Below are 17,384 nucleotides of genomic sequence, written 5' to 3'. Positions count from 1 at the left end.
AGGAGGAAGAGACTGGCGGGACGGCTACGAAGCTCGTTACAGAGGAGGGGGGAGGACCTGGTTAGCCCGGATCGGCCGCGAACGCGTCCGAAACTAGGCTGCGGAACCATTCGGTTTTGGCGGCTTCAAATCTCGTTTTTTCCTTTTTTCCTTGTAGAGAAGCCCCACTAATCTCAATACTAACGCACTAATCAGAGAAACCCATTTTGGTCAGGAGGAGATTCGAGAAAGAATGATTATTAATGTTCTGATTTGCAAAGAGAGTGAAATGGAGGAGGAGACGATAATTGTCAGTAGCAACGAAGAGTGGGAGGAACCGCAGACCGCATCGGCGCGCATAGAGGACGCCAGTAGCGATGAGGCAGTGACGTTTTCCCAAGGACCGTCGCTGGGAGAGCAACCGCACGCTCACCTCTTCCGCACTATTCACCATTCCACGGTGCGCATCGTTGCAGCACTGGGGGACATGCTCATGGTGATGAAGTCACATTATACAACAATGTACATGCGAGTGCCCGTGTTGCGGCGGACTACGCCGTATGTGGAAGAGTCACCTTCCCCTCTCGGCTCACCGACCCCATCGGAGTCGGGGGGCCGCGCTAGCTCGGCGGAGGGGGAATCGTAGAGGTGGGCCAGCCCGATACCGTGGACCGCCAGTGAAGAGGAGGTCGCCGAGTGGCGACCCAAGAGGCGGAGACCGGACACTTCTCGTGTAGGCGGAACAGACCCCAGGAGGGAACTGTATGATGTCCTCAAAGGATGGCCATCTGACAAGTCGTCCCGGCGGAGCAAGCGATGTTCCCGCTCATCCCACGAACCTGGAGAGTGCACCCGGCGCGGTGTTGACGAAAGAGGTCGTCGAATTACTAAAAAAAGAAGGTTGACGCCTGCGATCGGCGGCATCGCCGCACCCGTTTCAAACTATTGGCCGCCGGCGTTGCCTACAACATCACAGTGGCGGCCACAGGAGCCGTGGTCGTCTCCCTACTAGGTAAGAGGGGTGTAAGGCGGCTCGCCGATCGCCACCTCACAAAGCACTAGACGTAGTAAATTAATTTAAACAAGTTGATCAAAGCTTGTAATTTACCTCATAATATCAATTAGAAAAATTCTAAAATATGTAACAAATATTTCGAACGGAGGTATTTTGGTAAATTTAAATTAAAAGTCAATGTAGTCCTAACTTTAAAATTGTGCATATTGTAACGAACCTTCGGTTTATCCCGAGTCTAAGCTGGGCTAATTTCAGCTGACTGTGGATTCGTGCCAACAAATTTATTTTGTTGAAGCTCCTGCGATATTAATTAGTCACTTGTGATTTAGGTTTTATAGCGTAAATGTATATTTTTCTGAATAAGTTTGATATGTACACGTCACTTAAATTTATGCTGGTTCGCTGGTTGGCTTTAGCGAAGCACACCTACTGAGCGCTGGTTCAACGCACTCCGGCTGGGAGAGTGTTGTGCTAAAACACGCGAATTTACCGGGACGATTCAGGAAACGCCAGGATTTCGATCTGTAAACTCTGGCGGTTCGCTCAGATATACAGGCCTCTCCTACTATCCCACTCGTTCACAGCGCAACACTAGCTACGTTTCACTCACAAACACTTTTCTTGCGTACGGCTACGTGAACTTACTCAGATGTGCAAGCGTCGCTTAAGCCGCTGATATGCACCGATGTCCTGATCGGTGCCGCTGATGATCCGCAAGGATTCCCTCTGGATGTCCTTGCTGTTCCCACGGTGTCCTTGCTGTTCCCACGATGTCCTTGCTGCTCCCACGATGTCCTGGGAGTCCTGATTTACAACTCGCGTTGACTTCACTTGACTTTGGCACTTTCTTCACGCACTTCGACTTTCACTTTAAATCTTCTCTTCACTATAGTTTCGACCCCCAGTATGGAGCTGCTGGTGGCCTTTTATACCCCAGCCCCAGGCCCTGCTTCGTGTGGTAACGGGGCCTGGTCGGCTCTGGAGCGGGGCCTTTCTGTTGCTCGTGCCCATAAAAACGGTAAAGTGGCGTGATCTGGGTGACGCCACTTTCCCGCCAAATTGCGAGGCAGCCTCCCATTGGCCGAAATACCGTTGTTGTCATGCGAGTGAAAACGTCCACTGCTATCACCCGGCCCGAACGGCACCTCGGCTAACGGTCACCGATGATCGTCGTGCGTGCGACGCGAACCCATTGCTGAATCTGTAGGAGCGAAAGAGCCCGCCTCTAACAGGACTTTGACTCCCTTTCCAGTGCGAGGGTCGCTCCTATAGTATTCGCGTCGCTTGTGTGGAGTAATATGTATATGCACGTATATGCATATAAACGCACAGCAAATACGTACGTTCATATACATAAATACGTGCATACCTATATTGCTCCTCACAATATCAAATTTTCATTCATATAATATTGCTGGCTCCAATGATGAGACTTGCTCAATAGATATTCATGAAGAGTATATTGGTCCTTATAGATACCAAAAGAATAAATAAGATAAAGAAAAGAATAATAGTAATGATAATAATGTACATGAGTTTGTTAAGTTATGTTCCACAGAAAAGCAGAATAAAATCATTTAGAGTGAAAGTGACAAGGAAATAAATTTGAAAATCTTTTGAGCATCGACAGCAATTTAAACAAGTAAGAAACGAGATCCCCTGAGCCCTTCCAGCAACTGATATTTCAATAATTATTCACACATGCACACACATGCAAACACACAGGCATACGCACGCACGTATTAACGCATAATCAGAGATATGATAGTCACGCGTTTTCGAGGAGTACGGTTGACGTCATCGTGATCCATCGTGGACAATAGCTTGATCTGTGTTTTTCCCTGTGAAAGTGAAGAGAACTGTAGACAACGTGTTTGCTGTTGGCGCGACGCACCCAGCGACGGCAAAAACTATCAAAGACTTACTTCGCGGCGGTCTCGCGGAGTACCATCCGGTGGTGCAAGAGAGGGGGGCAATAGCGTCACTGTTTTGGCGTCAGGGCTTTCCTCTTTCCCTTTCTTTTTTTAAGCGCGAAAAGATTTGTCACTTTAGGCGTCACTCTTGTGCAAATAATAAAAATCATGTGCATTCAGTCTAATAGCTGTTAGTAATGCTGGAAATTGCAGCGGACAACCAGCCGCTCACTAACTTTGGTGAGTTGCTAAGTCTCAGCAAAGACAGCAACCTAGCTGCTGGTGTGAGGTAGCAGGTACTAAAAGTTGTAAGGTTACAATTCTACAGGTTATGTTTTTCAGCCGGGGTCAGAGTCTCAGTCTGCCCAGGGCCACAACTTACAAGACATTTGTAAATTAATACGGGACTACACGTGGTTAGAGAAATGGGAGAGGGTGGGGGAGTCATTATGTATTAAATGGCCGCGCAGCCCGAACTCGCCGACCACGCCCGCACACGCTTGCACGTGGGATGGCTGCAGCGATCGAGTGGCGCGATCAAGCGCACTCTAGATTGCTGGGGTCGGGGCTACAAAGGCATATTGCGGGGTGTTAGTGGGGCTACTATCATTGGCGGATCGCAGATCGAGGAACGCCCAGCGTTGTCGCCGGCGTTCACTCCAGACCATGCGATTTTGTGTGCCAGAGTTTTGGCCTTCTGGCGAACAGGATTGCCCTCGTTCTAACCACCAGTTAGTGTTGTTATTATTAGTAGGTTAGTGTTGCCAAATCAACTACAAATGAGTACGCAATCATTTCTATAGATACATTTAACATTTTTATTCCATGTTACCTTACGCTCTTTACCCCTCGTCTATCTGTTTCTTATTTTTCTCCGATATCAACTGCTCACATCGAGAGCTCAAAACTCACTAAATACTGCTCGCAGCTTTCAAGCCTCTTCTGCCGCTGTGCAGATTTTACCACGCGACCAGCAATGCAATTCACCACCGCGAGCTTTCGAGCTGCACGGTTGCATTGCTGATCGCGTGCCCGCCTACTAATTTGAATTTTGCCTACTATCTAAAGCTAACGACTATGACACCTATATCTACTTAACTATCTAACACTTAGCCTACTTACTATCTACCAAAATAATCAATGACTCCAGAATGTAAACTTAATGGCTACAAAACTACAGATATAAACTTAATGACTATAATCCAATTCATTTCTTTTCACTATCTTACATGCTACGAATATAACTCACTAACCAACTTACTTACTACAAATATAACTTACTACTAACTTACTCACTACAAATATAACCTACTACTAACTTACTCACTACAAACTCCAGTAAACTCGACAGCTAGAATGCAATATGTAAGGTGGGCAAAAAGGCCACCTTACACCCCCCCCCCCCTTACTTCGACAGAGCGACTGTGACGCCCCCCGACGAATTGATGGTCACCGTGTATGACCGTTCCCCCGCCGCAACCCGGAAACGGGTTCTCCTGTGCTGCCGTCTGCGGTTTCTTCATCTTCTTGATGGAATGGCTTCAACTGCGCGATGTTGGCCACCCTCCTCTTGCGTTCGCCCTCCTTCGTCAGGCGCACCACGTTGGGGGACAAGAACTTAACGACCTTGTAGGGGCCGTCGAATTTGGGCGCCAGTTTCGCCGCGAATCCTTCCCCCGCGTTCGACAGTTGATGTTGCCGTAACAGCACCGCCGAACCCAACGCTGGTCTCCAGTCACGCCGTCTCAAGTTGTATTGCCTGCCTTGATCCTTTGACGCTCGCTGCAAGTTACTGCGCACTATGTCGAAAATCTCCTTCATTTTGACTCCTTTGGCCTCGGGCCGGGTCTCTCTAGTCGCCGAACCGGGAGTGACTTCCTCGTACAAAGCGGCGGGTAGGCGTGGCTCCCGCCCCAACATCAAAAACGCTGGAGTGAAGCCCGTGGAGTCGGCCACGCTCGAATTGACCGCCAGCGTTATCTCCGGCAACAGCTCGTCCCACGAGCTCTGGTGGCCTTCGATGTATTGGGCGATCATGGTCTTCACCGTGCGATTCGTTCTCTCCGTCGGGTTCTCTTGTGGTGAATAAGGCGCTGTGTACTGGAGTGTCACCCCCAGGGATTCCATGAACGCCTTGAAACTTCTGCTCGCAAATTGTACGCCGTTGTCGCAAACGAATGTCCTGGGTATTCCAAATCTGCTGAATATACGTTCCCGGAACGCCAGTTGCAACAGAGCGGTAGTCGCTTTCCTCAATGGCACCAGCTCCACCCATTTGGCAAAAGCGTCGTGGAACACCAACAACATTGTGTTCCCACGCTTGGAACGAGGCAAAGGTCCCACGAAGTCTGCGCACAAGACCGCCATTGGCTCCGCCACCTGCCTGGTGAGCATATGCCCGGCCGGCTTTTGTTGCTCGCATTTGAATTTTTGGCACGTTTCGCAACACCTCACGTACTTGGCGGCATCTCGGAACATGCCCGGCCAATAGTACCTTTGCGCAAGTCGTGCTGCCGTCTTCCTCACTCCTTGATGTCCGGCCGTGGGAGCGTCGTGACACTCCCTCATCACTCTGCCCCTCAAGCCGCTTGGGACGCAGAGCTTCCATGGGATAAAGTCCTCCTCGTCTATCCTATGGCCTAAATTCCGGTATAACTGCCCGTTCTCCTCCACGTAATCCTGGAACTTCTCGGGCTCCTTCACGATCCTCTCACGCATCCTCTTTATCCACCCGCAAGGGGGATTTTCTTCCACGGCCTGCTCGCAACTGTCTATGGGCTGCCGGGACAATGCGTCTGCCACTACGTTTAAGCTTCCTCGACGATAACGTATGTCGAACTGGTATTGCTGCAACTCTAGCGCCCACCGAGCGATCCTGCCCGTGGGACTCTCTATGGAGTTGAGCCATTTCAGCGCTAGGTGATCCGTAACCACGTCGAATCTGTAGCCTTCCAGGTAGCATCGCATCTTTCGGATCGCCCAGACGATCGCGAGGCACTCCTTCTCCGTGGCCGAGTAGTTTAGCTCCGCCTTCAGTAACTTCCGGCTGGCGTATGCTATCACCCGCTCCTGCCCCTCGACTTCTTGCGTCAGCACTGCGCCGAGGCCGTAGTCGCTGGCGTCGGTTTGCAGCACGAACTTGGCCGAGAAGTCGGGACAGGCCAGAATAGGTGCGGTTGTCAAACTCTCCTTAAGCTTCTGCAACGCCTCCTCCTGCTCCTCGCTCCAGATCCACTTCTGGCCCTTCTTTAGCAGCTTCGTCATCGATTGTACCAGTGACGCGAAGTTTGGTACAAAGCGTCGATACCACGATGCCATCCCTAGGCACTGCCGCAGCTCCTTGAGATTCGAAGGTGATGGGAGGCTCTGGATCGCCTCGACCTTCGCGGGATCAGTACAAATCCCCTCTCCGCTTATCACGTGGCCAAGGTATGCCAACTTCTCCCGAAAGAAACTACATTTCTTTCTGTTGAGTCTGAGATTGGCCTCTCGCAACCGCCGGAAAACTTCCTTCAGGTTGGCCACGTGTTGCTCCTTCGTCTCTCCGATGACCACTATGTCGTCTAGATACGCAAACGCGTGAGGCTCCATGTCGGGCCCGATGACCGTATCCAATGCCCTCTGGAATGTCGCCCCCGCCGAATGCAAACCGAATGGCATCACTCGCCATTGGAACAATCCTCTGCCTGGTACGGTGAACGCCGTGTATTCCTTGCTATCCGCCGCCATTGGGATCTGCCAGTAACCGCTCTTTAGATCCAGCGTGGATATGAATCGTGCGTGTCTTAACTTCTCCAGAATGTGAAGAATCCGCGGAACAGGGTACGCATCCGGGACCGAGTGAGCGTTGAGCTGTCGATAATCTACGCACATGCGCCAATCCCCAGTCTTTTTCTTGACCAAGACTATGAGTGCGCTGTGTGGGCTCTTCGACGGTTCAATCGCTCCAGCTTGAAGCAGCTCGTCCACCTGTTCGTCGATCACCTTTTGCATAGCCGGATTTTTAGGGTAGTACCTTTGCTTCAAAGGCTTGTCGTCCTTCATCCGGATGCTATGCTCAGCGATGTGCGTCACGCCTCTGAGATCCTCGAACAATGCCAACTCTGCCTCAAGGAATTCTTGCAACTCTTTCTCTAACTCGTCCGGCCACTCCTTGCTATTGGGCGCGGATCGTTCATGTCCTCCGTATTCGCTCTCTGCTGCCTCTCTTGTCAGTGGGCCGCCCTCGGGCTCACCTTCCCTCTCCAACTCGACTGATTTAAACTCCGGCGACCGCTCCTCGGGTCCGCTCCTCAAGTCCTCGCTCTGCTTCACAGCTCTCGCGGGAGGCTCAGCTCCCCTTTTGTCCTCCATTATCTCGCTTCTGTCCTTTTTATCTCTCCTTGTCGCTGGGAGACTCCCTCTAAGTCTCTCCTCCGGCGTTCCCTTTTCCATTCTTTTCCTCTTGTCTCTGCTTTTCTTCCCCTGTTTCCTCTCTCCTCTTTTCTTGTCGGGCGGTGCGCCTTGGCTCGACGATTCCTGAAAGCCGACTGTCGACACCGTGATTGCCGACCTCGGATCCTCCTTCGACGTCGCGGCCTCGCGCGACACCTCTGGGCCCGACTCCTTCACATATCCTTTGGTGAGCTGGCCTTGCTCTCCAAAGCCGCTGCTGCCTTTCTCTCCTCTTCGTTCACTCGGTGGCGACGCCCCTTCTCCCACGTCGTCCACCATCCTCATTTCCAGCTCCGCGTTGCCACAACGCACCGTAGTGCCGATGGCGCATAGGAAATCCATGCCGAGGATGACATGGTCCAGCATGGTCGGCATTATCAGCAAATTTACTTCCGCCGTTTTTCCTGCCAGGCTCACATCTGTCCTCACCATCTCCGTCACGTTCAGTGCTGATCCATCGGCCAACCTGATCCGCGACTCGATCTGGCAACGCTCGCCTCCTATCGTCCGCCGGCGCGCGCAGCCTTCACTGACAAAACTGCGCGTGGCCCCGGTGTCGATCGTGGCGGTCATCCTTTGACCCCCGACCGTCACCGTCGCGACGATCTTCCACTCCTTCACTCGGAGCGGGTTTTCTTCCTCATCTCTCGTGTTTAATTGGCGCCGCTCCGCTCTCTTGGAGGGCGCCCCTGGCCGTTTCCCGAGCCGTCTCGTTCGCAGCACTCCCTCGCAGTCCGGCCTCGCTGACCACAGTGTCGACAAAACAACACCTGTGCGTTATGACACTCTCGCGCGAAATGTCCGGGTTGTGCACATCGATAACAAACTCGGCTTGGCCTAGATCCAGCGTCCTGGGCCATCATCCGGCTAGTTGCCTCCGCCGGCTGTGTCGCCGCCGGCGTCTCTGTCCGCCCCTCGGCTTGTCCTCCGGATCGGGGATCAGATGTCTTTGCGCGGAAGGGATTACTCTGCCGCACCTCCACCGGCTTGGGCCAGCTGGTCTCCACCGTAGCCTTCCTTCCTTGTTCTCTTTGTTGACTCCTCACGTTCTCGAACTCCGCGGCCATCTGGGTAAGCTGCGTTAGAGATGAGAAATCGTGCCTCCGTACGTACAATCTGTATTCTGGGGATGCGTTCTCGTAGGCCCTATTCAATTCTTGGGCCGGGCTGTATCTAGCCTGACGCATCAATAGACGCAGCTCAATCAAGTAGTCCTTGAAGGGTTCGCCTTCCCGCTGCCGGCGCGCCCGGATCTGATCCTCCAAACGCTCGAGGTATTGGGGAGGTAAGAAAAAGTCCAAGAACTCCTTCTTAAATTCCAACCAGGGCACATCTCTTAGCCCGCTGGTCAGGAACCACTTGGCTGCCTTGTCTACCAACACCTCGCTCAGTGCCCTCGGCATCCTGTCCAGCTCGATTCCATAAGTTATGGCTCGCTCCTCCAAGATCTCGACGAAGCCGAGGGGATCCGACCGACCGTCGTACTTCATTCCCCACTTCCTGACTTGCTCGGCGATATTCCAAGGCGGGTGCCTCTCTGGTGGCGGTGAGAGCGCTGGAGTCCGACGCTCAATACTCATCTCGCCTCCATTGCCGGACCCCTTCGACTTTTCGTCCCTCCGGCTCCCAGCCATGCTGCTCGCCGTCGGTACGCTAAGCCTCAGCGGCGCCGTCGAACTAGAACCACTCTCCTGGATCTTTCGCAGATCGGGTTCTGACTTTTGGTATGCGCGGCCGCCCATGCTCGACATCGCACCTCCCGAAGAGAATCGTGCCTCCCATTCGGTCAGTCGCCCTTTGACCTCCGCTGAATAGCTACCGCCCTGGATGTAGGACGACAATCTCTTTCTTAAATCCTCCACGCGGCCCTCGTCGTCAAGGCCGAGATCTCGTGCAACCGCTATCAATTCTTCTTTGCAGCGCTGGTAAACCCAGCCGACGTTCAGTCCCGAACTGTGGGATGCCGCTCCTTCCATCCTTGATGCCTGGGCGCTCTGTGTTACTTCGGTTACTTATACTAACGATCTCCAGTCGTTTAGCTCTTCTTCTCTTTTTTTTTCTCTCTTTCCCCCTTATTTATTTATTTTTTTTTCTTTTTTTTTTCCTCTTTTTTTTCCCTTTATTCTTTCTTTTCTTCTTTTTCTCCTTTATTGTTATTATTTATTTATTTATTTACCTTTTTTTTTTTTTTTTTTTTCCTTAATTCTTCATTTATTATTATATATTTTTTCCCCAAATTTTCTTATCTTATACAATTCTGGTTGCTTTCACTGTCTTAATCTATCTTATATTACACTTATTCTAGTTATGGTTTACTTTCTTTATTCGTCTTAACCTATTTCGTTCTCTTTAGTTTTATTCTCTTTTTTCTTTTAATCCCCCTTTTTTTTTTTTTTTTTTTTTTTTTTTTTTTTTTTTTTATTTATTTATTTTTTTTTTCAATCTATCTTGCTTTATTTCGTTTTCTTTATTTTTCTTAGTATATTTTGTTTTATTTCGTTTTCTTTATTTTTCTTAGTATATTTTGTTTTATTTCGTTTTCTTCATTCTTTCTTAACCTAGTTTAGATTATTTTACTTTGTTTCATTTCCTTTTTTTTCCCAATTTTACTTCTTAATTGATCTTATTTTATTTTATATATATATTTTTTTTTTTTTTTTTTTTTTTATTAGTTCTTTTGCTTTTCTCTTCTAATTTTTCGTTCTTATTTTAATTTCCGTTAGTTTATCCAACTCAACTTTATCCCTTTATCCTAGTTTGTTCGCTTCACTTGCTTTGCTTTCACTACCGTTTACTTGACTTACTCCTCTTCTCTTTACTCTAGTCTTTATTACTCCGCTTTTATTCTGTTTCACCCCGCTTCAGCTCTCCTTGTTGCATTTTCTCTTCACCTTATCTCATATCGCCTCACTTCATCTTCCCTTGACTTGGCTTCGCTTTATCTTCTTAACCTTGCTGTGTTCCGCTTCGCTCCGTTCCAGTGCGTTTTTATTTTATTTTATTTTATTTTATTTTATTTTATTTTATTTTCCCTGCTCGGGCGCCACTAAACTAATGTAAGGTTACAATTTTACAGGTTATGTTTTCCAGCCGGGGTCAGAGTCTCAGTCTGCCCAGGGCCACAACTTACAAGACATTTGTAAATTAATACGGGACTGCACGTGGTTAGAGAAATGGGAGAGGGTGGGGGAGTCATTATGTATTAAATGGCCGCGCAGCCCGAACTCGCCGACCACGCCCGCACACGCTTGCACGTGGGATGGCTGCAGCGATCGAGTGGCGCGATCAAGCGCACTCTAGATTGCTGGGGTCGGGGCTACAAAGGCATATTGCGGGGTGTTAGTGGGGCTACTATCATTGGTGGATCGCAGATCGAGGAACGCCCAGCGTTGTCGCCGGTTAAGGTTACAATTTTACAGGTTATGTTTTTCAGCCGGGGTCAGAGTCTCAGTCTGCCCAGGGCCACAACTTACAAGACATTTGTAAATTAATACGGGACTACACGTGGTTAGAGAAATGGGAGAGGGTGGGGAGTCATTATGTATTAAATGGCCACGCAGCCCGTACTCGCCGACCACGCCCGCACACGCTTGCACGTGGGATGGCTGCAGCGATCGAGTGGCGCGATCAAGCGCACTCTAGATTGCTGGGGTCGGGGTTACAAAGGCATATCCCTGCTCGGGCGCCACTTGTAAGGTTACAATTCTACAGGTTATGTTTTTCAGCCGGGGTCAGAGTCTCAGTCTGCCCAGGGCCACAACTTACAAGACATTTGTAAATTAATACGGGACTACACGTGGTTAGAGAAATGGGAGAGGGTGGGGGAGTCATTATGTATTAAATGGCCGCGCAGCCCGAACTCGCCGACCACGCCCGCACACGCTTGCACGTGGGATGGCTGCAGCGATCGAGTGGCGCGATCAAGCGCACTCTAGATTGCTGGGGTCGGGGCTACAAAGGCATATTGCGGGGTGTTAGTGGGGCTACTATCATTGGCGGATCGCAGATCGAGGAACGCCCAGCGTTGTCGCCGGCGTTCACTCCAGACCACGCGATTTTGTGTGCCAGAGTTTTGGCCTTCTGGCGAACAGGATTGCCCTCGTTCTAACCACCAGTTAGTGTTGTTATTATTAGTAGGTTAGTGTTGCCAAATCAACTACAAATGAGTACGCAATCATTTCTATAGATACATTTAACATTTTTATTCCATGTTACCTTACGCTCTTTACCCCTCGTCTATCTGTTTCTTATTTTTCTCCGATATCAACTGCTCACATCGAGAGCTCAAAACTCACTAAATACTGCACGCAGCTTTCAAGCCTCTTCTGCCGCTGTGCAGATTTTACCACGCGACCAGCAATGCAATTCACCACCGCGCGCTTTCGAGCTGCACGGTTGCATTGCTGATCGCGTGCCCGCCTACTAATTTGAATTTTGCCTACTATCTAAAGCTAACGACTATGACACCTATATCTACTTAACTATCTAACACTTAGCCTACTTACTATCTACCAAAATAATCAATGACTCCAGAATGTAAACTTAATGGCTACAAAACTACAGATATAAACTTAATGACTATAATCCAATTCATTTCTTTTCACTATCTTACATGCTACGAATATAACTCACTAACCAACTTACTTACTACAAATATAACTTACTACTAACTTACTCACTACAAATATAACCTACTACTAACTTACTCACTACAAACTCCAGTAAACTCGACAGCTAGAATGCAATATGTAAGGTGGGCAAAAAGGCCACCTTACAAAGTAGTGCATACTTTCGGCCTCTCGCTGTAGTTAAGTTGAGTTTAAGTTACTGCGGTCTCTAAACTCAAATTATATTAGTAGGCAGTGCCCACTACAGGCTTCACGCCGTGGTAGTCGGAGCAAAATGGATGCCATGATGGAGGATGAGCTGCAAGCTTGCGTGCGCCGTTCTTCGATGCAGCGATCGATGAGAGAGAAGCTGGCTAGGCTGGTCAGTAGGGCTGCAAATCTATCGATGAATGTTACCGATCTATCGATGGATATTAAATATCCCGATAGATCGATGTTTTTTTTGCACCATGGATATATATTTTTCCTTGTGACATTTGATTGTAGGATTGTAATATGGATAAATTCCTAAAACCGTCAAGTAGGTAATAATAAAAGCAATGGATAGTAGTCGCCTCAACTTTATTAATAATTATTAAATATGAAAGATAAGAGAGATGCGACCGGTGATCCGATGTCTGATGCTGATGAGGCGAAAAAACGAAAAAAAGACATCGCAGGTTTGAACACATTTTGACAAGTGACAAAACAAAATGTTTGCCAAGTGTCGCCTTTGCGGTAAAGAATACAGAACAAGTGGCAATACGTGCGATTTGCTAGAGCATCTCAAACGTGCTCATCCAATGAGATCAAATGATTCATCTAATTTAAACAAAATTAATTTGTAAAATGCCATGACACATATGAAATGTCATCATCAAATGAAATTAATATCAACAGAGCGGTTGCTCGAATGGTAACTCGAGATGTACCACCGTACAGTATCGTGGAAGACGAAGGCTTAAAATATTTAATAAATTTATTGCATCCACGCATACCGAGGAAGTACTTACTTCCAAGCCGCACAACGCTACAAAATGTGCATATTCAAAATATGTATGATGAGCTGAAAACTAAAGTGAAGACTCAGCTTAAGCAAGTAAATTATTGCTCTGTCAAAACGGATAGCTAGACTTCCCAAAGTGGCATCAAGTGTTTTATGCTAATAAGAATGATGTTTGAGAAAATCAGCTAAATATAATATTGTTAAAAAAAACACGAAAATACAAAATTTTTAAAATTCAAATACAATATAAATTGCGAAATATTTAAATGTAAATAATATAAACGGTTGAATAGCTAAGTACTCAAACTTCAAAAAATGTTCTCTTACAGCTTCTTAAATTTTCTATGGAACCATCGATATACTCGATAGTTTTTTCCATCGATGGAGAAATTACCGAGTGGAGCCACCATCGATGGATTTGCAGCCCTACTGGTCAGTCTTCACAAGGCGGCCGAAGCGTTCTGTAACCGATCGGTTAAAAACTGTGAGGTGCAGACCACGCCACTCAAAAAAGTAGGCGAGAATGTTAAGGCAGCGAGCATTAGTGTTCCAGTAGGTAGTAATACTCCCAAGCGGTCGAGGGAAGTTGCCTCCGAACAGAGGAAAACTCCCTCAAAAAAGCCGAGGCCAATAGAAGTGCAGCGAACCTAAAAGAACCAATGGCTCTACGGGCTACAGCTGAAACTTCAAACCAGGCCGGTCGTCAGACAAACCAGAGCAGCTGGACAGTCGTTAAAGGACAAAAGCCTATGCAAAAACGTTCCAGGACTGACGCGATTGCTATTTCAGGCGTAGGTGGTTGCAGCTACGGGGACATGCTTCGTGTAGTTAAGAGCGACCCAAAGTTGAAGCATCTGAACATCGACGTTCAAGGCATTAGGAAGACAGCTAAGGGGAACCTTTTGTTGCAACTGAGCAGAAAGCTGGAGGAGGCCCTGGAGGAGGCCCTTCACGAAGCTGTAGGCAAGGCCTTGGGTGACCGAGCGGTTGTTGAAACACTTACCGAATCGGCTCAAATTGAGATTCGTGACCTAGATGAGTTAGTGAGCAAAGAGGAGATCTTGGAGGCAATAAGGACGGAGTTGGTGGCTTTTGGTGGACAGCAAAGAGCTACAGTTGCTCTTCCAATTGGAAAAGCCAAAACTCTGCTCGAGCTGTCTAAAATCTGAATTGGATGGGTTGTATGCCGTATCCGCGCCGTGGATCAGCCTAAACGCGGTTTCAAGTGCCTCGATTACGGTCATATGGCAGCAAGCTGCGGCAGCGACTGTGACCTAAGGCCGCCTGTTTCAGGTGTGGAGAGATGGGTCACAGTACAAAAGCATGCACTAAGCCACCAAAATGTAGCCTCTGCATCCGGAAAGGTGAAAAGCAGATGGACCACTCAGGACATGGACATGGGCAACAGATGCTAATGGCAAAGCGGTGTTGTGGGTGTAGCAGGCTAGTATAAGATTTAAGGGAACAGCACTATGGTTAACCATAGATAGATACACATCTATCGATAGTTAACCATACCAGCTGGGAAGGTCGTCGATACGTAACGTGCCTTTTTGAGTAATGGAAGAAGAAGAAGAAAGTGACCGGTAGATTTAAGCTTGATTGGAAGTAGAGAAGACGTTTGTGTGGAAATAAGAAACTTAGAAAATAAATAAAAGGCCTCTTACAATCTCAGAAGTGGGATAAGGAAAAAATTTTTTCAAGTAAAACAAAATGAATTTAGACATAAACGAAGTATCTGTAAAGCAGTTAAAAAATTGGCTATATGCTTTGGGCCTGTCGACCCAAGGGTGCAACACTGAACGTCGCTCGCCTTAATGGCGTGCCTGCAAATTTACGCGGCGGCGCCCCCGAATTGGAACAGAGTGAGGAGGAGTCAGCTCAAACTGATGAATCTCAGACATGGCTGATTCAACAGGAGAGAAAAGACAACAACGAAGAAATTTTACGAGAGCGAATCAAGCAGATCGAGGTAGCAAAAAAGCAGCTAAATAATTTTCACACACGGCAGTCAGACAGAGACAGCAACAGCAAGCGTGACGAAATTAACTCAGATGACGACGATGCAGACACCGAATTCGCAGAACGCGTTACTGACGCGCGCCAAAAGGGCGCCGGTGAAAATTGCGAAATAAAAGAAGCGAACAATGATGAACAAATTAAAAGGGAAAGCCATGCAGTGGATACATGCAGATCCATCGAGGATTGTACAACCGTTGGGCAAACTGCTGGACGGATTGGCAGCAGCAGGCTGAAATCCGTCGCAAGTTTGGGGCACGCATATGGAACGTCGACGAGAAGTTTGCCCTGTACTATGAAGATAAGACACGTTTAGCAAGAGAAATCCATTTAGAAGTAGACGAGCTATTGGACGGTCTTATCGAAGGAATCCCGTATGCAGTCTTACGCGCACAAGCCAGGATACAGTGCTTTGAAGACCCCAGCAAAATGGCAAGGGCCTTCACAGAGGTGCGTCTGCCACAGCAACACTCTAATGGAGGAAAAGGGACAACATCAGTTGAGCCAGGGCCCAACACCGTAATGAAGGAGACGCGTTGCTTCAACTGCAACTACAAGGGACATTGGGCAAGAGATTGTCGAAAGCCTAAGAGGGAGAAGGGTACGTGCTACCACTGCGGCGCTAAGGACCATATGGTGCCACAATGCACTAAGAGGAAGGTCGATACTGAAAACAATAATCGTAAGACTAATTAAGATATATTTTAAGAGCAGAGATAAAACTTCAATCATTGTAGAATGCCTCATAGATTCAGGAAATCCCATTTATTTTATTAAAAAATCATGTGTACCATTTGGAATAGAATTTGAGGCACACGCAGAAAAATACTTTGAGCTGAATGAAAGCCAGCTAAATGTCATTGGAAAAACATTTGTTCATATTTTCAAGAAGTCTACTATAATAAATTTTTGGTTAATAGTGGTGGCTGATGAATCTATGAGGTGGGGAGTAATATTAGGAAGGGATTTCATGGAAGCTTGTAGCTTGTATGTTGACCCAAGCGCTCTGAAGGTGATTTCAGTGGAAAAAACAGCCAGCACGATGGTCGAATCGAAGCCTATTATTGCAAAACTTAGAGAAAACAACTATGCGGAAAAAGGAAAATTAAGTACGTTAGAGAGTAAATTGTTAGAAAATACATCGTTAGGAAACACATCATTAGATAAATTGTTAGATACTAAAGAATTAGAAGAGAAACTGTTAGATAAATTGTTAGATATTAAAGAATTAGAAGAGAAACTGTTAGATAATAAAGAGTTAGAAGAAAAATTGTTAAGCAAAAAAGAGAACGATTGTTCAAAAGAGTGTTTAGAAAAGCCAATGGAAATAAATAGCAAAAGCGTTTTCGACGATAATTTTGAGAACAGCATGCTTCAAATCGATATGGTAGAAGAACACAATGAAAAAGAGACATATAATAACGGTGAAAACATTAGTTATGACATACATATGTAGATGCCGACTATTATGGACCAGTGGATAATGGCAGATCGAAGAAATACATTTTTGCAGTAGTAGATGGGCAAAGTTTGTCAGATTATTCACTACTAAAACAACAAGCACCAAGGAAGTAGTAAAGGCATTGGGAGAATATTTTAGAACATACAGTAAGCCCGAATGTATTGTATCGGATAGAGGAAGTTGTTTTACATCAACGGAATTCGACCAATTTCTAGTAGAAGCAAAGGTAAAACATATTAGGATTGCAACAGGATCGCCACAAGCAAATGGTCAGGTGGAGCGAATAAACAGAAGTTTAGGTCCGATGATTGCTAAACTAAGAGAAGTTGATAATGGACAGCATTGGGATACGATAATTGAAAGTGTGGAGTACGTTTTGAATAACACTCAACTCTGTAGCACCAAGCAATTTCCAAGCGTAATGTTATTTGGAATAGCGCAAAAAGGGGAAATTAGTGATAGTTTGGGAGGACAATTAGAGAAAATAACAGGATTAGATACATCCAGTTCACAGAATTTAGAAAATATTAGAGAACAAGCACAACATTATCAATCTGCATCACAAGCACGAAACGAAGAGAACTTCAATAATACTAGAAAAGCTGAAAACGTATACAAGCCAGGAGACTACGTAATGGTTAAAAAATTTGGCAGCACAGTGAGGAATATCAAGAAAGTTGATACCGAAATCTAAAGGACCGTATGACATCCTTATCAGGGCGTTTGGAGTGCAAACTATCGATGGTGGGCCCCATCGATTGAGGACGATAGTAATTTTCAAACTATCAATAGCGGTCGATATTACCATCGATGGTGGTCGATAGTAGTTATGTTTTTTATGTCAGTGTTTATGACTCACACAATAAAAAAGACTCAGACAGAAATTGTTTTTGTCGCGTATGGTTTAGCTCGCTCGCGCTGTGAGCGAGACAGTTATTTCAGTTTTCGT

At 47.0% G+C, this 17,384-nt stretch overlaps 1 pseudogene; it reads left to right on the top strand.

Annotated features, from left to right (window-relative positions):
- The first annotated feature begins 14,718 nt into the window (after window positions 1–14,718).
- LOC149268245 (uncharacterized) lies at window positions 14,719–15,787 on the top strand (annotated as a pseudogene).
- The last annotated feature ends 1,597 nt before the right edge of the window (window positions 15,788–17,384 follow it).

This window comes from Drosophila arizonae, chromosome X, assembly GCF_054131065.1.
Source record: "Drosophila arizonae isolate 15081-1271.41 chromosome X, UAZ_ARI_1.0, whole genome shotgun sequence".
In the NCBI taxonomy this organism is placed as follows: domain Eukaryota; kingdom Metazoa; phylum Arthropoda; class Insecta; order Diptera; family Drosophilidae; genus Drosophila; species Drosophila arizonae.
Note: the sequence above shows the minus strand (reverse complement) of the source record. Positions and strands in the feature narration are given on the sequence as shown.